We start from the raw sequence: 16,218 nt of genomic DNA, 5'->3' as shown, positions 1-16,218 counted from the left end.
TACTACTTGGCGTCTATATTTTCTTGAGGTGTATACCTTGATTGAATTGTCCGGGCACCAACAAGTTGGAATTGGATCGAGAGTGTGTGATACTAGCCCCACTATATTCTAAACGTACCGAGTGACATTGGTGAGTGACTTGGGGGGGTTGGGATAACACTTTGGGGTGAGTTAGCTTCTTAATTCTCTCTTTCTTATTTTACTAACCTCTAGGACTAGTTCCTAGCTTTCATTATTTCTTGTAGGCACACTTGATGCCTCCCATCACTCGATCCAACAAGACGGGGGACATCCATGAGGAGGAGGTAGGGAAGGGCGCGGGCTCAAGTAGTTCCAAACCCCAAGGAGATTTAGTGAGCATGATGTCCCAAATGTTGGCGGATCTTAGACGTGATCTCCAACAAGATATCCAAGCCTCCGAAGGTCGCACACGAGCCGTCCAAAATACTCTGATGGAGGAGTTCAATGCCTTGAAGGAAGAACGGAGGACGAGGCCTCCCACTCCCATAGGCAATGCCATACCCCATGAGGCCCCGGAGGAACTTGTTGAAGAGGAGGCATATGAGGGGTGACAAGGAACGAATGTTCGGGATAGGGTCAAAAACTTGGAGAATGGACGGTTTGGGGGGGGGGGGTAATGGAGCCAATAGGCGGTTTGGAGGAGGAAATGGGGGTTATGGTCGTTTTGGGGTAGGAAACCAACATGGAGGGATGGAACCTTATGGGGATAGGTTTAGGAGGGATAGGTACTACGATGAGGAGCCCCGTATGAGGTTTGATGATCCTTCCAAAACTTTGAAACACAACCTTCCCGAATTTCATGGCAAGTTTGATCCCGAAGCCTATTTAGAGTGGGAATCCCAAGTGGATAAAATCTTTTCCCTCCACAACTATTCCGAGGTTGACAAGGTGAAGATTGCCTTGGCGGAATTTAGGGGTAATGCTAATACTTGGTTGAATGATGTGTTGAGGAAGAGGAGGATAGCTATGTTGGGGGATTTGCGTTCATGGGATGAGTTGTGCCGAATCATGAATGAATCTTTTGTGCCTAGGTCCTATTATCTTAAGCTACTAGGGGAGCTTCAAGACCTAAGGCAAGGATCCATGAGTGTGATGGATTACTACTATGAGCTTCTCGCCTTGATGAACAAGATAGGGGTGGAAGAGTCGGAAGAGGCTACTCAAGACCGTTTCATCCATGGTCTCAACACTACTTTGAAGCATAAGGTGCAAGTTGAGGCGTTGAGGCCATGAGGGGGATATCTTTGGGGGAAGTGCTTAGTTTTGCCGAGACCTTTGAGAGGCAAGGCAAAGAGGTGGCTCTTAGCAAGGCAAAAATGGCCTCTAGTCAAACTGGGATGGGAGGAAACAAGTGGAGTACCCCTCCCAAGAAGATGGAGAGCTCGCCTACTAATCAAAGCAAAGCACCATACAAGGCATCACCGAACCCAAGCCCATAATCTACCAAGAATCCTTCTCCCATGGAAAGTAACAAGGTACAATGTTTCAAGTGTAAGGGGTATGGACACTATGCGCGTGAGTGCCCTAACCAAAGAGTTATGGTTATTGGGCAAGATGGTAGCGTGTATAGTGAGGAAGAGGAGGACGGGTTGGTAGAAGACAAGGAGGCAAGTGTGGAACCTCGCATGTCATATTCTAGTGGGGAAGAAGAAGATGAGGGGTCGAAGGCGCTAGTGATGCTAAGGATGCTCAATGTGCAACCCGATCTTGAGGAGCATAAAGAGCAAAGGTGCAAAATCTTCCATATTAATTGTAAGGTACAAACCAAAACTTGTCTAGTGATCATTGATGGAGGTAGTTGTGCTAATGTGGTTAGTGAACAATTGGTGGCCAAGTTGGGGTTGAAGATGGACAAACACCCCAATCCTTATAAGCTTCAATGGCTAGGGGGGTTCGGGGAACTAAAGGTGAAGGCTCAATGCTTAGTACCCTTGAAGAATGGTGTCTTTGAGGATGAGGTGATGTGTGATATTATTCCAATGACGACTTGTCATGTGTTGTTGGGAAGGCTTTGGGAGTTTGATAGGAGAGTGTAAAAGAATGGTTTCACCAATGAATAATTCTATATGGTGAATGGGTTGAAGGTTAGGTTGAAGCCTCTCTTGCCTAAGGATGTATTTGAGGCACACCAACATCTACAAAGGGAAAGGGAAAGGGATAGAGAGAAAAGGCTAGTGAGAGAGGGTGAGCTAAAAAAGCCAAGTGAGAGTGAGGGTGGTGAGAACAAAACCAAAATACCAAAACAAGAAAAACCACAAGCAAGGGAGGGAAAAGGTTGCTTGTTAGCTAAGTCTCCCGACCTTGGGTGGGCATTAAAAAGCCGTTCAACCATTCTCCTCATGGTCCGGAACGATTTATGTTTAAATGCTAATACTAACCCTTGTCCTTTGGAGATTGAAAGTGTTTTGCAAGGTTTCAAGGATGTCTTCCCGGAAGAGCTTCCCAATGAGCTACCACCCGTGAGAGGGATTGAGCATCAAATTGATTTCATGCCGGGGGTCGTCTCTACCCAACCGGGCGGCCTACAAGGCAAACCCAAAGGAGACTCAAGAGCTTCAAAGGCAAGTCGAGGGACTTCTTGCCAAAGGTTTGATTCGAGAATCCCTTTCACCTTGTGCCGTGCCCATTATTTTGGTGCCTAAGAAAGATGGGAGTTGGAGAATGTGTGTTGATTGTAGGGCCATAAACAAGATCACCATTAAGTATAGGCATCCCATACCTAGACTAGATGATATGCTTGAGGACTTATGTGGCTCTACTTGCTTCTCTAAGAATGACCTAGCTAGTGGTTACCATCAAATTTGCATGAAAGAGGGAGATGAGTGGAAAACGGCTTTTAAGACCAAGTTTGGCTTATATGAATGGCTTGTTATGCCTTTTGGGTTGACTAATGCTCCTTCTACTTTTATGAGTGTAATGAACCTGTGCTTCGTCCCTTTATTGGAAAGTTTGTGGTTGTGTATTTTGATGACATCTTGATTTATAGTAAGAGTGTGGATGAACATGCATGCCATCTTGAAGTGTTGAGAATGCATGCTTTGTATACCAAATTGCCTAAATGCACTTTTTGTGTTGATGAAGTTGTGTTTCTTGGGTTTGTTGTGGGGAGGGATGGTGTGAAGGTAGATGAGGAGAAAGTGAAGGCGATTAGGGAGTGGCCTACACCCTAGAATGTGAGTGAAATTCGATCTTTCCATGGCTTAGCAAGTTTCTATAGGAGGTTTGTGAGGGATTTTTCTACTAAGGCCTCCCCTTTGAATCACCTTGTGAAGAAGAATGTGGAGTTTAAGTGGGGGGAAGAGCAAGAGAAAGCCTTTAACACCTTGAAAGATGACCATACCCATGCTCCTTTGCTAGCCCTACCAAACTTTGACAAAACCTTTGAGTTGGAGTGTGATGCTAGTGGGGTAGGAATTGGTGGTGTGCTCATGCAGGAAGGGATGCCCATAGCCTATTTTTCCGAGAAGCTTGGCCAAGCCCAATTGAACTATCCCACCTATGATAAAGAGTTGTATGCCATTGTGAGGTGCCTTGAGAATTGGCAACATTATCTCATGCATAGGGAGTTTGTAATTCACACCGACCATGATTCCATCAAGTTTCTTGGGGGACAACATAAGCTTGATAAGAGGCATGCTAAGTGGAGTGCTTTTCTAGAAATCTTCCCTTATGTGATTAAGTATAAAAAGGGTAAGGAAAATGTGGTTGTCGATGCTCTTTCTAGAAAGCCTCATAATCTTTTGCTTGACAATGCTTTGAATGAGAATCATGCTATGTGCTTGAGGAAACAATTGCTTGCCTTGTGTGCTTCCAAGTATGTGGGCTTTGAATTTCTTAAAGATTTGTATGAGCATGATCATGATTTTGCTTCTATGTTTGAAGCTTGTGAAAAAGGTGCCTTTGATAAGTACTATAGATTGGATGGACATTTGTATAGGGAGAACAAGCTTTGCATCCCTATTTGTTCTCTTCGTGACTTGTTGATTAAGGAGTCTCATTTGGGTGGTTTGATGGGACATTTTGGGGTGTTGAAAACCTTTGATATTTTGAGTGAGCATTTCTTTTGGCCTTGCATGAAGAAACATGTTGAGAGGTTTTGTGGGCAATGCATAGAGTGTAGGCAAGCCAAATCTAAGTCTAACAATTTCGGGCATTACACTCCTTTTCCTCCACCTACACACCCTTGGGTAGATATCTCCATGGACTTTGTGCTTGGTCTACCCATGTCTCCTAGAAAAAAAGATAGCATTTTTGTGGTGGTAGATAGATTCTCCAAAATGGCTCATTTCGTTCCATGTAGGAAGACAAATGATGTTAAGATCATTGCCACTTTGTTCTTTATAGAGGTGGTCAAGCTACATGGGATTCCAAAGACAATTGTGAGTGATCGGGATGTCAAGTTTTAGAGTTTCTTTTGGAAGACTCTTTGGAGATATGATTTAGAATGACTATGGATGTTAAACTAAATTTGAGGATTTACTCTGTAAGATTAGTAATTACAGAGTATAAAGTAACTAGTGGAAATAGTAACTTAGAATTTGATTAAGGGAATAAAAGACATGAAACAAACATGGAATGGATAGATAAAATGAGTAGTATATGGAATGCATTTAATTGATCTTGAAATTTATCTGTGATTATTAATATTTTTAAATTAGTATTAAGTTGACGAACATAAAACTGTGAATAGTAATAGAATATTTGGTGCTTTTTTTTATTGGAGGATTTAATGAGGAGTAATTACTGAGTGTGTTAGGGTTCTTACAACATTTTAGTGTAAAAAGCAGCACAAATCACAGCCCTTGGATCATTAGATTGGATGGTTGTGATTAGTTACATTATCATACTAAAAATCTACATTATTAGCCGAGGTACATTATTAGACTAAAAATGTACATTATTCAACCGAAATGCTACATTATTAGCCGAGGTACATTATTAGGCTAAAAATCTACATTATTAGATGACACGCGTCATTAATCTACCGTTAGATCACAAAATCCAATGGATTGCATGTGTTTTGTGTTTCACTTATACTTAGCGTTTGGATATGAATACATCCCTATAGGGATGTGATCAATTGCTAACTAATTAGCAATCCAAAACTAAGACCAATTTTTAACCATTAGATTATGAGAACTAGTAGTTGATATAATGTCAACTGGAAAATTTAAATGAGTATTAAATAAAATTAAAGGACATTAATATCAATTCCCTTTTATTAAAATTATCCGAAAACATTAAATTTACGTAACTCTCTCGATTTAAATTATTTTTTCACGAAAAATATATCAAATTAAAGGTAATTTTATAGGGATTCTAACGAGATCTCACATGCATATGTTCCGACGACGTTCGGATGATGAAATTTGATGATTTTTGTTTCAGTTTTCGTATATGTTGATAAGTATATTTTTATCAACAAATACATAAAAAAATCTCAATATAATGCATATAAAATCTCAATATATTGCATGTAAAATTTCAATATAATACATGTAAAATCTCAATAAAACTGTGTTGATATTATGTCTACTATTTATTGAGATCCGTAAGATTTAATCTCATCCACTCATTTTAAAATCTAAGGTTGAGATTTGGTCTTGATTTTGGATTATGATGCTATAAGCAATAGAAGAGGACCCCATCCCTATAATATATATATGTATGTATGTGAATGTAAATACAAAATATGGGGTGTTAAAACTAGGCATGCACAAACCGACCCGGCCCGGCGGTTAACCGCCGGTTCGGGCCCGCCGGTTCATGAACCGGAACCGGGCCCGGAACCGGCGGGTTGAACCGGCAGAAGGGTTGAAGGGTCGGAAGGGCCGGTTCAGGTTCGGCAATATATTGAACCTGAACCGGCGGTTCGGCGGTTCGAACCGCCGGTTCAAAGGGTTAAATAGTGTTTCGTAGGTTAGGGGTTCGTAGGGTTCGCGTAGGGGTTTAGTATAGCCGTTGGAACCGGCGGTTCGCGGGGTAAACCGCCGGTTTGAGGGGTAAACCGCCGGATCGGGAGCCGGTTTCTGACGGTTCCGGCAACTTTTCAGAGGCTAGGCCGTAGGGTCAGTATGTAGGCCTGCAAAATCGGTCAGAAACCGGCGGTTTTCTGACGGAAACTGCGGACAACCCGCCGGTTTAGGGTTGAACCGCCATATGTTTTTGTATATGCAAAAACAATTACATAATTGTATTTGTATATACTCTAGTCGATGAAGTGTATTTCTCTATACGGCTAAATGAGGGAAACTTTTGACAATTCTACTATATTTGTTGATTGTTAGACGAAACTCAACATTTAAAGTTGAATTGCTAAAGGTGTCCTTAATTTAGTTATGTAGAAAGATCTTCTTCGCCGGTTAAGAGTATATATACAATACACTTATACGTTTAAGAACTTCAACATCGTTTCTTGTCTTTTGTAATTAGTTCTTCACTAGTAGTCTCATTTGTATTTAAATTTTGTTTAAGACTTCAAGACCGCCATATGTTTTCAATTTGTAATTGTTGTAACTTGTAACGTGTAATTTGTAAACATGCAATTTCAATAAAATTGCAACTTTATCCGTATTTTTTCAATTTTATTTACTCACATTTCATAAAAAAACAAACTTGAAAAGTGTAATGTAAGTTGATTAAAATTGAAAAGTTGAAAAATGGAAAAAAAAAAAAAATCGTCAAACCGTCGAACCGGCCCGGAACCGGCGGTTCAAGCCGAAAACCGGTGGTTTTGAACCGCCCCGTAACCCGCCGGTTTTTTGAACCGGAACCGGAACCTCCGGGAGCTAGGCGGGCCGGTTTAGGTTCATACATTCCCCGACCCTTGAACCGCCGGTTCATGACCCTGAACCGGCGGTTTTCGACCCTTGTGCATGCCTAGTTACAACAATTGATCTATGTCAGTAGGTGAAATAATTCTGCGACACGTTCTACTATCACACTAATTAAAATATGAAACATCTATGTCAATAATAATTCCGTTGGTGAATAACTTCGACCTGAGCTCGATTAGGATGGTTCTGTCAGGGGCAGTGCCACTGGGGAAGGAGCTGGAAGTCGCAGACGGTTTTGGACAGGTGAAAAGTGAAAAATAACTTATATTCCTTACTTCATTTTTCATGTCCTTTAAATGATCATTTAATACCGGAAACACTAAATTCAATTTAATTAATCCCTATATTTGTGTAGAGATTATAAGAATTATACTACTAATTGATTTACTTTATTTTACTCTAAATTTAGTGTTAGGAAAATTAGTGGGGTAGTTGGAGGAATGTGAAGTTAAGTCGGATTAACTTGTCATTACTCCCTATTGATGTATTGCATATATAACTAATCGATTTGAATCCTTATTATGGTACCACTTGCATCTAATACTTTGTCAATTTTGATTTATAATATAACTAAATGCACGGTTCCTAGAGAGAGATATTGCACCGAATTTTCAACAAATTCAACATTTATTTATTGAACAATAGAATGGCATAATTAATTTGATTTCATTTTATTTAACCCTTTTTTTATAGTGATGCTCCCGCCTTAGTCGGATAATTTCAATAAATTGTTTAATTAATTATAGAATGACTATCAATCTCTGCAGTTGCTACCACGTAACATGCATTTTAAAAATTTGTACATGAAGTTATGTACTTAGCCATGTATGATAATAATAATATTATCATAATTTGTATCCTTTTTAATGGATACAGCGTGAGACAATGGAAGCGATTTCAACATTCGCTGCAGCTTCTTCTTTGAGCTCGTACTCGATCGTAGATCGAGTTATACATTGCTTCTCGTTTCCCTCCACCTCTATCACATTGAATCTCATACGATACAGCGTGAACCCTAGATCTAGAAATCCACCTTCCACAACCTCTGCCTCCTTCACACGCTTCTCGTTATCCACCACCATGACTTTCTCCTTGAACGACTTCATTCCCCCTCCCATCCCTGCTCAATTAATCAATTAAATTAATTAGGATAATTACATAAATCTAGCGGAAGTTGATTGAACTGAATGTGGATGGTACCTGGATGGAAAACGACCTCGAGAATGGTTCCGGCGCCGCCGTCCTGGGTTGCGAAACACCCAAACCATTTGGTAAGTCAAAGTAGTGCATAATCAAAACCGTATGCTCAATGCTAACGTACATTGAATAAGAAATAAATAATTATCAAGACCTCGTCTTTCAGTAGATAGCATAAAGACTTGTCTCGCTGTTAGATCCAATTCAGTGCTCTACCACACCAATGTCATCTTATTTCAGTAACGCTTAGAAATATGCGGACTGACATTGCAACCTTTCACGATAGGTAGTCTAGGCGTATTTGGGTTGTGAAATTCTTGTTTTTCTTTGTTCAAAACTGACCGTGTTACCTTAAAGTTGACGTCGCCCACAACCGGTCTACTAAAACAAAGACTTAGACTTTGTTAAGTTACTTATACATTTAAACATGCAATAAACATCCATTAAATGTAAAACATAACAACATTATGGCAAAAATAATTTGTTTCATTCCTTGTAAAATAAAATAAGAGTTTTTACAGTATTCAATCACTCGAAATGTGATTTCTAGTATACAAACTCTAACATTAATATCACCCGGCCGGGTACTTTGATTTGACGGGTCTTTTAGCAGAAAACATGATTTTTGACAGGAGAAAAATAGAAGAAAAAGGCTAGGGTTGCAGTCAACACATTCATATTCTACACCTACCGTCTCCACACTCCATACACACCCCAAGAACACCTTCGGAAGATTGAAGCTTCACTCCATAGATCTATCTCACGGGAGTAATTAGTATCTTTTATTCATGTGTTTGTTGGATTCCTTTGTGTTAAACTTGGTTTTCTCCATGAATATGAGTAGCTAAACACTTTTTGTAGAATTCTTGGTGATGATGCACTAATTTCATAGTTTTTATTTAATCAATTTCGTTCTTACCTTGCTCTTGTAGTTATTTGATTATTCTTGGATTTATTCCTTTCAATTGCTTGATCACCACTTGATTGTGTAGGATTAATTAGATTAATCGGGAGATAAAATAATTAATCTGGAAATAAGAATAATTCACACCTTAATACAATAGAACTCGGGAGATTTGAGGTTTTGAGTGAGGTCTTTGATCTTATCGTGCTTTTGGGAGTTAGGGGTTTAGGATTAGAAGTGGACTTCAATTCTAGCACCTAACACCTAATCTACAGGTTTCTCACCTTGGGATGGGGTTTAATCTATAATTGTGATCGAATTAATAACTCTAGGGACACCAAAAGGTAAGGCAAATAGATTGGATAAGAGCTTGGAATTGTGCATCGGATCCTTGAGTTCTACAATTTTCTCCATATTATTTTTTCACAACTTGTTTACTGGTTTTCATTTGTTTACTTGCTTATTATATGCTTTTATTAGCGTTAAAACAAATCAAACCTTTCCCGTTTGTCTAAATAGTAGTTAACATTTGTTCGTGGTAGTTAAGTTGATACAAATTTGTCTGTGTGGGATACGATACTCTTGCTTGCTAATTGCTACACTAGCCCCGTACACTTGCGGGTATTACTTGTGTTGAAATAAGTTGAGTCAAATCGCAATACTCCAAATCCCCAATAATGGATTTTCACTACTTCCTTGCTACTTAAACAAGATCCCAGTATTCTTAGTACCACTGATGTATCTCAGAATCCACTTCAAGGCCATCCAATGATCATTACCAAACTCCTTCATATATCTACTGGTCACGCTTATCCCATGGGCTAAGTCAGGCCTTGTAAATATCATACAGTACATAATGCTTCCTATAATGTTGACATAAGGGATATCTTGCACTTCTAATCTTTCGACCTCTTTCTTCGGGATCTGCTCGAGTGATAGCTTAAAATGTTGTCCCAATGGAATAGACACTCTTAGAATTCTTCAAAACTTCTGAATCAACATTGTCAAGTAATCAGTCTAAGTCCGCCACAATTTCCCTTTGCTTCTATCTCTATGAATGTCCATTCCTAGTATCCTCCGGGCTTCCCCCAAATCCTTCATTTCAAAGTCCTTTTGGAGTTCTTGCTTTATAGTGCTAATTTTTGTAAGATTCTCAGCTCCCACCAACATATCATCAACATACAAGACCAAGTATGCCACTGCCTTTCCATTCAGTGACTTGATGTACATGCAACTATCATAGGCAGACTTGACAAAACCAACATTCATCAGATGTGCATCAAAAGTTTTATACCACTGGCGGCTACTTTGCTTCAACCCATAACAAGCTTTACTTTAGCAAACAAATTTTACTTTCTTGCCCAGGAACTTGAAACCCGAGAGGCTGCTCCATGTATATGGTTTTTCCAAATCACAATGTAGAAAGGCTATCTTTACATCCAACTGATGCAACTCCCAATTTCTTTGGGTGATCACAGACAATAAGATCTTGAGGGATGTGTGTTTCACCACAGGGGAGAAAACTTATAAGATCCTGATGGATGTGTGTTTCACTACAGACTGCAAGTGTTGTGAGCAATCGCTCTCCATTGATGGTGGAGGCCCTTTACACAGTGAACAGGGTAAATTTGGTTTTGATTTATGTTGCCTACAGTGATTAATACACTGCATATCCTTTGACATTGTCATTTGCATAAGCAAACTCCCCCGGGTGTTCAACTCCCGATCTAAGGATATCTCCAAACCTTCCCACAGGTGGTGGGGCGTCATTGTACTCATTCTCAGCCATCGATTCTGCTTCTGTCTCACTCAAACTTTCTGAACTTGAACTAAAATAGGGTTCTCTTCGATTGGACTTTGGTAACCCGGATAGTTCTCAATCCCCAAGCCTCTCGGTACTCTTCTATGATATGTGAGCTGATTAAAAACCGGTATACTCCTTGATCTAGTGTGCGTTCACAATTGTTTTTTTTTATGATATAAAAATCTGCACAACAGAAAAGAAACCAAGCACAAATACAAAGGTGGCGTTCGGTTGCCCTGACTAATGCCATGAGACTATCCATCTAGGATTAAGTTGTGAGATTATTTTACTTGGAAGGGAGAGGCTATGACTAATTATCATGAGACTATCCATCTAGGATTAAGTTGTAGGGGTCAGTCTTATGAACCAAACATTCATTTTTAATCATGAGATTTTATCTTGGCAACCGAAAACCCCCTTAGCATACCATTTTGAAGGGGGCAGATCTATTGGATAGAAATATTGATAAGGCTAATTTCACGCATCGGTTATGGGGGTAAATTCAGTAATTTCCAGGATCTAACACATGTTTTAAGCCAGGTGTGTAGAGAAATTCTCCAGGGCCAGGAAGTGGAGGAAGATAATTGTCGGGCGAAGGAATCAAGCAGTAAAGAGAGCAAAAGAACATTATTTACCAGACGGAGAAAATCCCCAAAAGGGGGAAAATTGAAGATTTCAAATAAGAATCTAGAAGATCAACTCCCCGTCTATAAATAGAGGAGCACGCAGTAGAAAAATCATCATCACACCTTCTCGCTTAGCTCACGCTTTCGCACACACACTTCTCTACACACTGCACAGAAATGGGGTAATATAGGGGGTTTCATCGGGTTTTTGACGTTAACGTGGTGTAACACCGTCCTTATAAGGGCGAAGAAACAATTTATTGCTTTTTAGTTAAATTTTCATTTGAATTCCGACCGAGACTTTGCTGTTCAAAGCTCGAGTTTTCTTACTTTTGTTGAAACTTGATTCTGATGGTTATGGAAGTGTTATTTTCTGTTATCGTTGAGTTGATTCTGATGTTGGATGTTGATTTCTGATGTTTGGAGTTAATTTACTTGTTTTGGATGCTTTTCGCACCTGATCTGTTGGATTGGGGTTGAATTGTAGTTGATCGGAGTGAATCTTTTCAATCGGCGTTGATGGAGTTAGGTTTAACTGTAGTTGGATTCAGATTGCTTGGATCAGGAGTGGATTGAGCTTCCGATGTGTGGATCTGAAGCAGATTGATTGAATTCTGCGTGGTTGTGGATGTTTAGTTCCTGTTCTTTTGTTTGCTTCGTCTAGTAGTTGTAGATCTACTTATTTTCTGGCTAATCGTAATTTCCGGCGTTCAAATCGTCATGCTCTGTTTTGATCTGGTTTAATGCTCTGTTTTCCACATGTTTGTTTAGAATGTTGAAAGATATGAAGATATGAAGATCGTTGTTGCAATTTTTCTTTTGTACCTTTCTATTTTGGGAAAATGGTCCCCACTCCATGCTTTGTTACTGTTTAGCTAGTTTAGGAAATCTGTTTGCCAGGCCGAGGAATTGTCATCGCTGTTTTCTTTGAGTTATTTAAGAAAGTTTAGTCCTAATGTATGCATGTGTATTTTCCGTTTCCTAGGTCTAGCTGTCAGGTAAATTTCGTTTCCCAGTCTAGTAGCTAATTTCTCAACCCCAAGTTCCGTGGTGGCAGCCAAACCCCTTCCAAAGTCTCCAAATGCATGCAAACACATCCATCTTCGTGGGATCGATCCCTACTTCCTTGTACTAGCCAATAGTATAGCGGGTTGAGGGTTTTGAAACAGGAAATTGTGTGTCCGACGACCTGGATTTTGAAGGTTCTCTGAGTTCCTAGACCATGTGATCTAGCGAATTCTCTGGACCCGATAAACTTGACATAACAAAGTACACACAGTCCTTGAATCCCATAGTTTCAAATGGCGCCGTTGTCGGGGATGGATGACGTTGTGTATGTTTGTGTTTAAAGGTTTTGGCGTATGTAGTTTCATTTTAAATTGTCTGTTTTCTTTCCAGTTCAGTTTATGCGCAAGGGCTTAAGGTTCGGACATTGGAATTACACACCTGGTTGGAGAAGCGCCCAGTCTAGTTGGCAGTTCAAGGAAACAACATTCCCAGTTACCACCAGATCAGGACTAACAACAGGAGATCCAGAACCGTTGAGTTCAGATAGTGACGAGGATCATAAATCGTCAGTCAAAGAGGAGTTTGAGTCATATTCAGATACAGAGGAAGAAAAGATCGGTGACATGGCACACGTAGTCGATCCCGATCCTGAGATCGGTTCGCTCACTGCCCATCTAGATGGTGAGCCAGCCTAGGCTATTTTTACAAATCAGCGTCAGAGGTCCATCGACATCAAGACGAATGTGCTAGGCGTTCTACCAATGTTCTCTTGGCGAAAGAACGAGTGTCCATATGAGTTCCTGAACGAGTTTAGCAAGCTGTGCAGTATTCAGAAAAGGCCCAACTATGCAACGGAGGAGGACTATCGCCTACGCGCAATTCCATTCGCTTTGAAGGGAGAAGCCAACACATGGCTGTTAAGGTTGCCACATGATTCTATCTGTACCTGGGGAGTTTTCACATTGGTCTTCTTAGACTACTTTTTCCCTTCGAACAAAATCAATGCCCTCAAGAAGGATATTCTGGAGTGTAAGCAGGATTATGATGAGTCCTTGAGTCACTATTGGTCACGTTTTAAAGGGTTGCTCGATGCTTGTCCAAATCACAGGATGATAGAGGCTGAAACCTTTTATCTGTTCTACGAGGGAGCAAACCCTGAGTCAAAGGATCTGATGAATTCCTCGAGTGGGGGAAATTTTACAAAGAAGTAAGTAAGTGAAGCTAGAGAAACTTTGGGAAGGTTGATTGATGCAAAGAAGGCATATGATAACCCACGCAACATTATGAGGAGAGGCTCAGCCAATGCGGTGATGGAACTGGGTGATGAGAGAGTGGAGGTCAGGATTGACAGGTTGGAAAAAGCACTTCTGAATGCGATCGAGAAAAGCCCTGCCTCACAAGAAATAGAGAAAACTCCAGGCCCAGAAGAAACTCCACCCCAGCAGTACTATGGCCCTCAAAAGGGAGAATACCAGGCCTAGGTGAATTCGATGGGAAGCTGGAATCCAGATGGGAGTTGGAACTAAGGGAAACAGAAGGAGGCTCCATGGAGAATTCACCCAAACTTTAGATGGTCCGACAACGATCCAACCCAGCCACCTCCACAGCAGAATACCAATTATGCACACCCACCAGAGAGGCAGTCTAACTGGTCAGGGAGAAACCAGGAGGGGCAGAACAACTGGGGCAATCGGAATCAAGGAGACCACTCTAATTGGGGCAATAGGAACCAGAATAACCAAGGGAAGTCATATGTGCCACCGCACCAGAGGAACAACCCAGGAAATTATCAGAACTCCCAACCCAATTACCAGGGGAACCAGGGGCCAGGAAATCAGTACAACAACAATTCAAGAGGTCAACGAAATTTTTGCTCGAATCAGGGAAATGGACCTAATCACAGTCAAGGATCAGGTACCAGTCAACCGAATTCCAGATCACAGAGAAGCATGTATGACATGGTACACGACCTAGTCAGTACGCAGCAGCGCATGCAGAGCAATTTGCAGTCCAACAATGACGTGGTGCATAAACTTCAGGATGCTCAGATGGAACACAAGGCTGCGATGGACATGATGGCAAAACAGTTATCTCATATCGCAACCTCCCTAAGTGTGCTGCGAGGGAACGAAGGGAAAATCCCTGCCACAGTCAAGCCACCGGACAGGGAAAACATTAGTCAAATCACTCTGAGGTCCGGACATGGTTATGAAGGTCCTACGATGAAAGTGGATGGAAACATACCTCTCGCGATGAGCAAGGAGAAGGAGAACCCAAGTTCCTATAAAGGCTATACTGAAACAGGGGAGACCAGAACAGAGGATGACGTTCAGACTGGTGATTTGGGAAGACCACTACCCCGGATGGCTGACCCATTCTTCCTAGACCCGGAGCCCAAGGTAGAGGTTGAAAAGGTGATGAAGGAAACTGGAGAATACTCTAAGGGAGATTCCCCTAGCATGGTGAAGCAAGTAAAGCCATTTCCCTACGGAGGAGAGGCCAAGAAGAAAAAAGGATGAACCGGTAGACTTCATGGACATCTTTGGGAAGCTGGAGATCAACTTGTCGTTCCTGCAGGCCTTGAAGCTGCCTATCTTCAGCAAGTTCTTCATAGAGTTCATCGTTGGGAAGACTAAACCCAGTGACAAGATATTGATCGGGGAAAACGTGTCGGCAGTGATACAGAAGCCAAGGATGCCCTCAAAATACACGGACCCGGGTATGTTCACTCTACCCATTTCTAATGGTGATATCAGAATTGAGCATGCTATGTGTGACCAAGGAGCGTCAATAAATGTTTACCGCTTTCCATCTATAAGAGGTTGGTAGGAGTAGGAATCGTGGATACGAAAGTGGGTAATCCATGTTAGCGGATAGGTCGTGCATTTGTCCAGAAGGGGGTTTTAGAAAATGTGATAGTCAAAGGTGCATGATTTCCTGTACCGTGCCGATTTCCATGTGATAAAGATGAGTGAAAATGAATCTGCCGAGTCTAGCGGGGTACTTCTAGGGAGACCTTTCTACGCACGGCTAAGACAATCATTGATGTTTTTGAATGGTACCATATGCTTGGATTATCATGGGGAAAAATACACGTTCAGCATAGATGAAGCCATGAAGAAACCTTTAGATGTAGAAAATTTGCATGCCATAGATGTCATTAACCCCCTGGTCCAAGAATATCTTGAGACTCAATTAATGCAGTAACAGATCGGACAATTCAGAGTTGAGTCACACAACATCGACAGAGAAGTGCAGGATTGTGTGAAGCCATGAACACTTTCGAGTTGACCGATGAGGAACTTGTGCAAGCGATCGTTGGAGTTTTGCGGAAATCTTGAACTTGTCAGGTCAAGGAGATCAGCCCATGTTGCGAGTATGGAAATTTACCAGGGCCAGAGATGGAAGAAGAATCCCTTGCCCCAAGCAATGAGTGTGCCCAGAAAAGAACTGAAACACTTCCACCTGGTCTGAAGTATGCATATTTGGAGGAGAACGAGATGTTCCCTGTGATAGTAAACAGCAACTGACCCAGGAACGGGAGGGGAGTTATTGGAAGTCATCCGAAGGAACAAGAAGGCATTGGATGGACTTCTCTCAGACTAGTGGGGATCAGCCCTGATCTTTGGAGGAAGGTGCAAAAGCTCATAAGGATCCGCAAAGAAAGTTGAACCCGAACATGAGGGAAAGAGGTCCTGAAGGAAGTATTGAAATTGCTATCTCTGGGCATTATCTATTCGATCCCAGATAGTGAGTGGGTCAGCCCTGTTCACATGGTGCCTAAGAAGTAGGGATTCAGGTGGAAGATGTGTATAGATTACA

At 41.2% G+C, this 16,218-nt stretch overlaps 1 long non-coding RNA gene across 1 annotated transcript; it reads right to left on the bottom strand.

The window, feature by feature from the left end:
* Positions 1–7,741: 7,741 nt before the first annotated feature.
* On the bottom strand, positions 7,742–8,101 carry LOC121766499. Its single transcript, XR_006043007.1, has 2 exons — positions 8,058–8,101; positions 7,742–7,977 (listed from the first exon to the last, which is right to left on the bottom strand). It is a non-coding gene; the product is annotated as an uncharacterized LOC121766499 (long non-coding RNA).
* Between the last annotated feature and the right edge of the window lie 8,117 nt (positions 8,102–16,218).

Source organism: Salvia splendens, chromosome 15 (assembly GCF_004379255.2).
Source record: "Salvia splendens isolate huo1 chromosome 15, SspV2, whole genome shotgun sequence".
Classification (NCBI taxonomy): Eukaryota; Viridiplantae; Streptophyta; class Magnoliopsida; order Lamiales; family Lamiaceae; genus Salvia; species Salvia splendens.
The sequence above is the reverse complement of the archived record's forward strand: the minus strand, read 5'-3'. Positions and strand labels throughout refer to the sequence as shown.